The 12,010-nt window shown below is 33.9% G+C and overlaps 2 long non-coding RNA genes across 2 annotated transcripts; both read right to left on the minus strand.

Moving 5' to 3' along the window:
* Positions 1-336: 336 nt before the first annotated feature.
* Positions 337-6,160, minus strand: LOC139431474 (uncharacterized). The gene is made up of 2 exons (XR_011641605.1): positions 1,671-6,160; positions 337-1,087 (listed from the first exon to the last, which is right to left on the minus strand). It is a non-coding gene; the product is annotated as an uncharacterized lncRNA (long non-coding RNA).
* A 782-nt stretch (positions 6,161-6,942) lies between these two features.
* Positions 6,943-8,713, minus strand: LOC111421739 (uncharacterized). Its single transcript, XR_002707240.2, has 2 exons — positions 8,276-8,713; positions 6,943-7,692 (listed from the first exon to the last, which is right to left on the minus strand). It is a non-coding gene; the product is annotated as an uncharacterized lncRNA (long non-coding RNA).
* Between the last annotated feature and the right edge of the window lie 3,297 nt (positions 8,714-12,010).

The following is a 12,010-nucleotide window of genomic DNA, read 5'->3' on the forward strand; positions in this document are numbered from 1 at the left end:
ATACAAATTATTTAAATTTGTTATTATTGATATTTAATTTGCGCAAATTTTATAAACTGTTACGTTTTTATTTTTTTTTCGTTCTTAGTGTTTCTTCTCAATAGACAGGTAGCAAAATTTGTTTTATATTTTTTTTTGTTTCAGCAGCAGAATTCGAGAATCCTTTGTCCTTACCTTTCCTTTTACCCATTAGATGTCGTTATTCCTTATTTCTTTAAAATTTTTGTTTGCAAAATATCTATTAATAATCTTATTAATTTTTTTTTTGGGAGGGGAGGTTTTTTTTTTTCTTTTGTTTGTTAATAAGGGATTTAGTTTTTAAATGAAAGACAAATGTTTAATACCTACAGTATTTATTTTGACTTTTACTTTTGGGAGTTGCGCGATAAGGTACATTTTTTTTTGAAATTCGAGTCGAGTATAAATTCGGACGGGTTTTGAAAACTCGGTCTCTTTGGTTTTGGTGACAATTCTCTCCGTCGGTGGTGAAGAAAAGCAACGACGAGTGTAATTCAGCGTAGATAGACATTTTGGAAAATTTGCGATTAAATTTTGGCGTCTTGAAGCTAATCCGAAGTCATCGGAAATATCACTCCCGTTGAAAAGTCGCGGTTAAGTCTTTTCTATAACCCGACCCGGATATTTTAACCGGATTTAATATTTTTCACCATATTCCATAAATTTTGGGCGTAGACCTCGACCAACTGAGGTAAGAATTGCTTATTTCGGTTAATCATAACTTTTCCCATCCATATCACAACATTCTTATTATTTATTGATTAGCATAATTTCATTGATTAGATTTACCCTTTTCATTGAAGGAAAAAAAAAAAGAAAATCAACCGTTCACACTTACATCCGTTCATTCTTTTCATCCATTCCCTTAGCGAATTTTTTTTTCTAATCGGTAATTACGATCCGTAGGTCTTTTTTTTTTTTGGGGGAACCATTTTTGTTAATGAAATTCTTGGTCCTAAAATTCTGAGCACATTTTAATAACTTCAATACCACTGGATATCCACTCCTTACCATACCATCTCGAAGGAAGCTGCTGAAGATCATCCAACTCATACCTTTTCGAAGTTGACTATGAAAATATAAAAAAAAAGAAGACAACTTAAGGTCAGATCAACAATTCGTTTTAAACTTTGAATTTTTTTTTTATTCTACTTTATTGTCTGTTTACTGTTTCAATTATTAAGATTGATAATTCAATTTTTTTTGTACATTATAATAATACTTACCTAGTATAATTTAGGATCTTATTTTTTTTTAAAAAAAAAAAAAAAAAGAATAACATACAAACTAAATTTAGGATATATAATTTTGTTTTGTTTTGAATTTGCGAATCAGTTGATTATAATTTATTTTTTTTTACTTTTGTAAAAGAGTTTAATTGGTATATTTTTTTTGTTATTTTGAAATTCAATTTTTTTTTTTAATTTTTTAATCGATTTCTGAAACAAGTACTTGAGGTAGACAATCGGTGTCGCGGTCAATCAGGTGTTTCATTTTTTTTTTTTTGGTTATCCAATTAAATCTTCTTAGTTTCATTTTTTTTTTGATATTTATTTTTCGTTAGGTTGATATTTATTTTGATTTGATTTAACCTATATTTTATTTTATTTTATTTGATTTTTTTTTTGCAATATATATATCATTTTGCTTACCTGCATCTATTGAGTTTCTTTATTTTCTCTCTATATCTTTGTGTTGTTAAATTTTCGTTATTGTATGAACTCTTGTTTCCAACATCACTTCACAATCAGTGCCCGTTGCGAATTAACGGATTGTGTGGCGCCTTAAATAAATCGAACCTTCCCTTCTCCAAACGAGTTTGCCGGGGAGTTCGCAACAAACTGGTTAGGTTTAACGATAACGTAAATTGTTTTGCGGGTTGTGTGTCGATCGGGTAACAATTTCAAAAATTGTCATAATTTTCATTTCGGGTGCGTTTTGGTTTACCTTTTTTTTTAAGGCGTAACAAATTGGCGCCCAACGTGGGGCCATACAAAAGGGAATATAGTCATTTTTAAGGATAGGGAAAAGCTATTTTTTTTTTGTTTGTTTGTAAACAATGGAGAGTAATTTAGATGTAGGACGATTAACCGCGGACGCATTGAGATATGAGCTTAGAGTTAGGGGCGTTACTGAACAGTTGGCGCATGATGAAATGCGTCATTCATTGCGAAAATTTATTCGGTTAGAGAAAAACGCGAGCTTTACATTGCCAGAGTATCCGTTCACATTCGCACAGGACTCGAAAGCAATACGAGACGATCTAACGAAGGTAAAGGCTAAAATAGACGATTTTACGGGAATCGCGACATCTTCCGAATTTAAAAGGCTTAATACTTGGTTAAATTATTTGCTGGGGCGTGCTAATCGATCCTTACCTAAAGACGCGAATGAGATACAATTGAAAACGGAATTTATTTCTGAAATTGTCACATTATCATCGCGATTAGAATTGAAAGCTAGAGCTGCTTCTACACCTACTCGGGCCGCTGTAAATATTAGTACGGTTAATTTGAATGAGGACTCAAGTTCAACAGTATCTAGTGATACTTCTTCGGACGAGGGTGATGCTAATGGCGTGGTTGCTGGACCTTCCAAATTGATTTCTGTTGCTAAGTGGGGAATTTCTTTTGCTGGGGACGGTCGTTCTTCGTTAAATGCTTTTTTGGAGCGGGTAAACGAGTTAAGATTTGCAAGGGGCGTTTCAAAGTCAGTTCTTTTTGTTTCGGCTGTGGATTTATTTCGCGATCGAGCACTTATTTGGTATCGTGCGAATCGTGATAGTTACGCGTCGTGGGACCAATTAGTAGAGGGTTTAAAACTAGAATTTCAACCTATTGACTACGATGATAGATTATTTGATGAAATTAGACATCGAACACAGGGCCCTACAGAATCGATCGGAATCTATGTATCCGTGATGCAAAATCTATTCTCGCGATTAAATACCCGAATTCCGGAAAGTACGCGAATTAAAATAATGCTAAAGAATTTAACACCTGCATTTCAACGGCAATTATCATTGGTAGACGTGGCTTCGGTGGATCAATTATTGCAACTTGGACGGAAGTTAGAAGCTACCAAACTCTCCGTTGATAGCTATGCGCCTCCTGCCCGTGCTACCAAAACGCTTGAACCGGATTTAGCTTATGTACAAGTAGACGCGGTAGAGTCGGCTACTGAATCAAACAGAAACGAGACACGATTAAATTCATCGATTTGCTGGAATTGTCGAAAAACCGGACATAGGGCAAAAGATTGCAAAGCGCCGCGAAAGTTACATTGTTTTCGTTGTGGGGAACCCGGGGTAATAACTCGAAATTGTGTTAAGTGTTCGGGAAACGGGGTAGTGAGACGACGATAGGTCGGTGTCGATCTCAATCCTCAGGAAAGCCGATCGGAGTTATCTTAGATTTTATTTTTGCTTGTACTAACGGGGACGAACGTCCATATTTATTAGTTGATATCCTGGGAATAAAAATCGCGGGTTTGTTAGATTCGGGAGCCAGTAGAACTATCGCGGGTGAAATCGGTATTCGAATGTTGAGAAAATTAAAATTGCCAGTTAAGAAAATGGATACACGATGCACGGTTGCAAATAATGAGAGTTGTCTAGTTGAGGGCGCTGTAAGTGTTCCAATCACGGTCGAAGGTCGGAGTAAAATCGTAGAAATACTATTAGTACCAGAAGTACGGCATACTTTGATATTGGGAGTGGATTTTTGGCGTAAAATGGGAGTAGTGCCTGACTTGAGACGCGGCGAGTGGACCTTTTCATGTGACCCTCCGAAAATATCGGTTGACGCGATTCAGGCTCAGGTTGAGCTTAGTATTAGTGATCAAAATAAATTATCGTTATTTCTGGATCGGGTTTTTGACGCGAATTCGGAACATAAATTAGGTCACACACATTTAGTAGAACATCATATCAAGGTAAATCCCGATGTTTTGCCTATTAAACAGAGGTATTACCCTATATCGCCAGCAATGCAGACCGTGATCGATCGAGAACTAGACGAAATGCTATTGATGGGCATCGTAGAAAAATCTGATAGTCCATGGGCGTCTCCAATTTTATTAGTACCCAAACGTGATGGGGGACATCGCTTTTGCGTAGATTTTAGACAACTAAATAAAGTTACCAGAGCGGATGCGTACCCGTTACCCCAAATATCGTGGACATTAGACAAACTTCGTGACGCGCGCTTTCTATCCTCTATTGACATTAAGTCAGCGTACTGGCAAATTCCTATGGCCGCCGAAAGTAAACAATACACCGCATTTACTGTGCCAAATCGCGGGCTTTTTCAATTCAATAGAATGCCTTTCGGGTTAACGAACGCTCCGGCTACGTGGCAGCGTTTTGTTGACAATGTACTGGGGAGTGATCTTGAACCTCATGTTTTTGTATACTTGGATGACATCATTATTGTCACGTCAACTATCGAGAAACATTTTGAAATTTTGGAGTTAGTTTGCGAACGTTTGCTTGGTGCGGGGCTCACTTTAAATCGTGAAAAATGCGTTTTCTTTCGAGACTCACTACGGTACTTGGGTTATGTTGTTGATCGAGACGGGTTGCATGTGGACCCCGAAAAGGTACGGTCGATATTACAGATACCTGAACCTCGGAAGGTTTCAGACGTGCGTAGATTGGTAGGAATGGCTTCATGGTATAGGCGTTTTGTGCCGAATTTTTCGACTATCATATCACCTCTGACGTCATTGCTGAAAAAAAATAGCAAAGGTTTTAATTGGGACGATAAATGTGATAGGGCCTGGGGTACAATTAAAGAAAGGTTAATATCAGCACCGATTTTGACTAGACCCGACTTTAGCAAGGAGTTCACCATTCAAACTGATGCTTCTGATTTCGGAATCGGGGCGGTTTTAACACAACTGGATGATGGGGATAATGAGGTCGTTATTTGTTATTTGAGCAGATCGTTAACTACGCAAGAGCGAAAGTTTTCTACAACAGAGAAGGAATGTCTGGCCGTATTATGGGCGATCGAGAAATTAAGGCCATATATTGAAGGTGGACATTTCACCGTTATCACAGATCACTATTCGCTGGTATGGTTGAATAATTTGAAGTCCCCTTCAGGGAGATTGGCCCGTTGGGCAATAAGACTCCAGCAATACGATTTTTCCATTAAGCATAGGAAAGGGAAAGAACATGTTGTACCCGATGCTTTGTCTAGGGCGGTACCCGCGTTGGTTGATGAAATTGGACACGAGATTAAATTAGAACCTTGGTATATTAAAATGTTGCGTTCGGTAAAATCACAGCCGGAAAAGTATCCGTTGTATCGCGTTGAAAACGAGAAATTATTTAAGTCCATACGTACTCAACATAACGCGCTTGAAAATCGTAATGACACGTGGAAATTAGTAGTACCAAAAGCTCAGAGAATCGAATTGTTAAGAAGATATCACGATTTACCGGAAACGGGTGGACACTTAGGCGTGGCAAAGACAATTTCGAGGATATCTCAACGGTATTACTGGCCGAAATTTAGAACCGATGTAATTCGCTACATTCGTTCGTGTGATACGTGTCAACGCACAAAGCCCGAGCAGAAAGCACCTGCAGGTCAACTCCGGAGTCATATAAATGCCATACGTCCGTGGCAAATGATAAGCGTTGATATTATAGGACCCTTACCGCGTAGTAATAAAGGCTTTTCTTACATTCTAGTCGTATTAGATGTTTTCAGCAAGTACCCGATATGCTTTCCGTTACGAAAAGCAACGGCGTCGTCGGTTATTAAGAATTTAGAAGAGAACGTGTTTCTTACTTTTGGGGTGCCACAAACCATCATTGCAGATAATGGTGTTCAATTTCGGTCGCATCAATTCGAAAAATTGATGAAAGATTATCGTGTAAAGATTAAATTTACTCCTTTTTATCATCCGCAGGCCAATCCAACCGAAAGAGTAAACCGTACCATAAAAACTATGCTTACGGCGTATGTTAGTGATAACCACCGAAAGTGGGACGTTTTCCTACCTAAGGTTACCTGTGCCTTAAGAACTGCGAAGCACGCAGGAACGGGTTATTCCCCTTATTTTGTAAATCATGGGCGCGAAATGATTTTGGACGGTGAGCTACACGAGATCGACAATATTCAGGAAAAGCAAAGTAACAAAAATAGAGCGAAATCATTTAGTCAACTCTTTTCGGAAATACATACACGATTGAGGTTGGCTTCTTTACGTTCGGAACAGTATTACAATTTGCGGCGTCGGGATTTAAAATTTAATGTTGGCGATGTGGTTTGGAAAAAAAATTTTGTTTTGTCGGACGCGGCTAAAGGCATTGCGGCGAAAATGTCCGATAAGTATATAGGACCATTTAGAGTACGGAAAAAACTCGCGGACGATATTTATGAGCTTGAGAATTTGGGCGGGAATCCTTTAGTTGGACATTGGCACATAACGCACCTTAAACCCTGTAACCGGAATGATATTGATGAATGAACCCATTTGAATTCTTTTTTTTATGTGTTCTTTTTTTTACTTATTTTCTGTCTTTCCTTCGTACAACTCTTCTTTCTTTTCTTTTCGGAACCTTTGTGGTAATATTGGCTTTGGGTATAAGAAATTTTTGGAGAAAAATTTCTTTTGGCGGGAAAGAGGGGTGTGTTACGTTTTTATTTTTTTTTCGTTCTTAGTGTTTCTTCTCAATAGACAGGTAGCAAAATTTGTTTTATATTTTTTTTTGTTTCAGCAGCAGAATTCGAGAATCCTTTGTCCTTACCTTTCCTTTTACCCATTAGATGTCGTTATTCCTTATTTCTTTAAAATTTTTGTTTGCAAAATATCTATTAATAATCTTATTAATTTTTTTTTGGGAGGGGAGGTTTTTTTTTTTCTTTTGTTTGTTAATAAGGGATTTAGTTTTTAAATGAAAGACAAATGTTTAATACCTACAGTATTTATTTTGACTTTTACTTTTGGGAGTTGCGCGATAAGGTACATTTTTTTTTGAAATTCGAGTCGAGTATAAATTCGGACGGGTTTTGAAAACTCGGTCTCTTTGGTTTTGGTGACAATTCTCTCCGTCGGTGGTGAAGAAAAGCAACGACGAGTGTAATTCAGCGTAGATAGACATTTTGGAAAATTTGCGATTAAATTTTGGCGTCTTGAAGCTAATCCGAAGTCATCGGAAATATCACTCCCGTTGAAAAGTCGCGGTTAAGTCTTTTCTATAACCCGACCCGGATATTTTAACCGGATTTAATATTTTTCACCATATTCCATAAATTTTGGGCGTAGACCTCGACCAACTGAGGTAAGAATTGCTTATTTCGGTTAATCATAACTTTTCCCATCCATATCACAACATTCTTATTATTTATTGATTAGCATAATTTCATTGATTAGATTTACCCTTTTCATTGAAGGAAAAAAAAAAAGAAAATCAACCGTTCACACTTACATCCGTTCATTCTTTTCATCCATTCCCTTAGCGAATTTTTTTTTCTAATCGGTAATTACGATCCGTAGGTCTTTTTTTTTTTGGGGGAACCATTTTTGTTAATGAAATTCTTGGTCCTAAAATTCTGAGCACATTTTAATAACTTCAATACCACTGGATATCCACTCCTTACCATACCATCTCGAAGGAAGCTGCTGAAGATCATCCAACTCATACCTTTTCGAAGTTGACTATGAAAATATAAAAAAAAAGAAGACAACTTAAGGTCAGATCAACAATTCGTTTTAAACTTTGAATTTTTTTTTTATTCTACTTTATTGTCTGTTTACTGTTTCAATTATTAAGATTGATAATTCAATTTTTTTTGTACATTATAATAATACTTACCTAGTATAATTTAGGATCTTATTTTTTTTTAAAAAAAAAAAAAAAAAGAATAACATACAAACTAAATTTAGGATATATAATTTTGTTTTGTTTTGAATTTGCGAATCAGTTGATTATAATTTATTTTTTTTTACTTTTGTAAAAGAGTTTAATTGGTATATTTTTTTTGTTATTTTGAAATTCAATTTTTTTTTTTAATTTTTTAATCGATTTCTGAAACAAGTACTTGAGGTAGACAATCGGTGTCGCGGTCAATCAGGTGTTTCATTTTTTTTTTTTGGTTATCCAATTAAATCTTCTTAGTTTCATTTTTTTTTTTGATATTTATTTTTCGTTAGGTTGATATTTATTTTGATTTGATTTAACCTATATTTTATTTTATTTTATTTGATTTTTTTTTTGCAATATATATATCATTTTGCTTACCTGCATCTATTGAGTTTCTTTATTTTCTCTCTATATCTTTGTGTTGTTAAATTTTCGTTATTGTATGAACTCTTGTTTCCAACATCACTTCACAATCAGTGCCCGTTGCGAATTAACGGATTGTGTGGCGCCTTAAATAAATCGAACCTTCCCTTCTCCAAACGAGTTTGCCGGGGAGTTCGCAACAAACTGGTTAGGTTTAACGATAACGTAAATTGTTTTGCGGGTTGTGTGTCGATCGGGTAACAATTTCAAAAATTGTCATAATTTTCATTTCGGGTGCGTTTTGGTTTACCTTTTTTTTTAAGGCGTAACAAAACGTTATTTCTTAAAGCAAAAAATGGTTTAAATATGTTTTCGTAAATAAATAAAGTTGGGTTTATTTTCGATTAATTAATAACTTTAAATCTGACGTGAGCTGTCAAATTAAAAATGAGGTTAAAAATGACAACCTCAAATTTTATTTCAATTAAAACTTAAAAATCGTTTATTGAACTAATTATTAATACGATTATTGTTATTTTATTTCCTCAAAATAATTTTTATTTTAATTCATTGGGTACTATTAAAATTAACATCTTCAAATGTAATTTATAATTTACTACCAACCTAAATGATGTGATAAAAAAATTTAAAAATACAAATTTTATTTAAATTTGTTATTATTGATATTTAATTTGCGCAAACTTTATAAACGTTATTTCTTAAAGCAAAAAATGGTTTAAATATGTTTTCGTAAATAAATAAAGTTAGATTTATTTTTGATTAATTAATAATTTTAAATCTGACATAATATGTCAAATTAAAAAAAAGAGGTTAAAGAGGCATAACCTCAAATTTTATTTGAATTAAAATTTAAAAATCGTTTAAATTAATTAAATTTGAACAAATAAAATACAGTGATTTAAATATATGTACACTGCCTTTTTTGTAACGATTAATTCATTAATTAATGTACATTTTAGTCAGATCCAGAATTGAATATGGTTTGTGGATACTGATGCCTAATCCTAAAATTATGATAAGTAAACTTCAGGTAACATGTTATGAAGCTTATATAGCTATACTGAGATCTTCCCCAACAAATGCGTTAACCTGCTTCAATCTATTGAAATTAGAGCAAGATTATTGTGTACTAGATTTCTGATTAAAAGTCATAGAATCGCCCTTTGATTGCTAAAATCTACTCAAAACTCAAGCCTGCTATCCCAAATTAATACAGAAAACAAAAACATGACATGCACACCTTGGAATTTGTCCCAGGATCATATAAATGCTTAAGATCAAACAGTGGAATGATTGGTGTGGTAGGTAAGGAGATTAAGCAATACATAAAGAACACATGACCGGATGCACATTGCATATATACTGACGGTTTAGTGGTTCAAGAGCCGAAAAGTATTTCATGCGGAATTTATGTCCCTTCATTCAGATCAATTAACTATTTTTTCTGTAGAGGCTTACGCCCGCCATCTTAAGAGCAATTGCACTAGCCCAAACCTTAAAAAGAAATTACGTCCTTATATCAGTAGAGTTTTAAGTCTATTCTATTTGGCATATCAGAAAGATGTTAATATCACACTGGTATGGGTGATATGCGAATGACTGAAAATGAAAAAGTTTCCGAATTGGCGAACAGGGGACACCAGGATTATTTCAGCAAGATATTGATGACATAAATCATCAATGGAAACAAGAGTGGACTAGAAGCAGTTCAACTAAAGGGATTAGGTACGCTATTTCATGCTTCAAAAAAAGTTCTGCTTTAGTAAACTAAGAATAGGACATGAGCTATGAGCTAGTGATAGTGCAAAACTAGGTGAACTTGGACTTGCTATAAACTAGTCCCTATTCATGTAGGCAAGTTTTTAATGACTATCAACTAATTTTTAGTCATTTTGAGCAACATGGATTGTTTAAAAACTAGTTGTTAATCATTTAGACAAGTATAAAATTATGCTTAACCAGTTATCAATGATTTTGAATAACATGAGATGGTTATGACCTTTTTTGTAAACATTTGGAACAATTTTGTTACGTTATAAAGCAATTTTAGACAATGTTGGTGCAGTTTTCAGTCATTCTGAGCAACCTGAACTTGCTATAAACTAGTCCTTATAAATTTAGACAAGTTTTTAATGACTATCAACTAATTTTCAGTCATTTTGAGCAACATGGATTGTTTAAAAACGAATTGTTAATGATTTAGACAAGTATAAAATTATGCTCAACCAGTTATCAATGATTTTGAAGAACATGTGATGGTTATAAACTTATTTCTAATCATTTGGAACAATTTTGTTACGTTATAAAGCAATTTTAGACACTGTTGGTGCAGTTTTCAGTCATTCTGAGCAACCTGAACTTGCTATAAACTAGTCTTTATACGTTTAGACAAGTTTTTAATGACTATCAACTAGTTTTCAGTCATTTTGAGCAACATGGATTGTTTAAAAACTAGTTGTTAATGATTTAGACTAGTATAAAATTGCGCTTAACCAGTTTTCAATGATTTTGAATAACATGAGATGGTTATGACCTTTTTTGTAAACATTTGGAACAATTTTGTTACGTTATAAAGCAATTTTAGACAATGTTGGTGCAGTTTTCAGTCATTCTGAGCAACCTGAACTTGCTATAAACTAGTCCTTATACATTTAGACAAGTTTTTAATGACTATCAACTAATTTTCAGTCATTTTGAGCAACATGGATTGTTTAAAAACGAATTGTTAATGATTTAGACAAGTATAAAATTATGCTCAACCAGTTATCAATGATTTTGAAGAACATGTGATGGTTATAAACTTATTTCTAATCATTTGGAACAATTTTGTTACGTTATAAAGCAATTTTAGACACTGTTGGTGCAGTTTTCAGTCATTCTGAGCAACCTGAACTTGCTATAAACTAGTCTTTATACGTTTAGACAAGTTTTTAATGACTATCAACTAGTTTTCAGTCATTTTGAGCAACATGGATTGTTTAAAAACTAGTTGTTAATGATTTAGACAAGTATAAAATTGCGCTTAACCAGTTTTCAATGATTTTGAATAACATGAGATGGTTATGACCTTTTTTGTAAACATTTGGAACAATTTTGTTACGTTATAAAGCAATTTTAGACAATGTTGGTGCAGTTTTCAGTCATTCTGAGCAACCTGAACTTGCTATAAACTAGTCTTTATACGTTTAGACAAGTTTTTAATGACTATCAACTAGTTTTCAGTCATTTTGAGCAACATGGATTGTTTAAAAACTAGTTGTTAATGATTTAGACTAGTATAAAATTGCGCTTAACCAGTTTTCAATGATTTTGAATAACATGAGATGGTTATGACCTTTTTTGTAAACATTTGGAACAATTTTGTTACGTTATAAAGCAATTTTAGACAATGTTGGTGCAGTTTTCAGTCATTCTGAGCAACCTGAACTTGCTATAAACTAGTCCTTATACATTTAGACAAGTTTTTAATGACTATCAACTAATTTTCAGTCATTTTGAGCAACATGGATTGTTTAAAAACGAATTGTTAATGATTTAGACAAGTATAAAATTATGCTCAACCAGTTATCAATGATTTTGAAGAACATGTGATGGTTATAAACTTATTTCTAATCATTTGGAACAATTTTGTTACGTTATAAAGCAATTTTAGACACTGTTGGTGCAGTTTTCAGTCATTCTGAGCAACCTGAACTTGCTATAAACTAGTCTTTATACGTTTAGACAAGT

This window comes from Onthophagus taurus, chromosome 10, assembly GCF_036711975.1.
Source record: "Onthophagus taurus isolate NC chromosome 10, IU_Otau_3.0, whole genome shotgun sequence".
Lineage (NCBI taxonomy): Eukaryota > Metazoa > Arthropoda > Insecta > Coleoptera > Scarabaeidae > Onthophagus > Onthophagus taurus.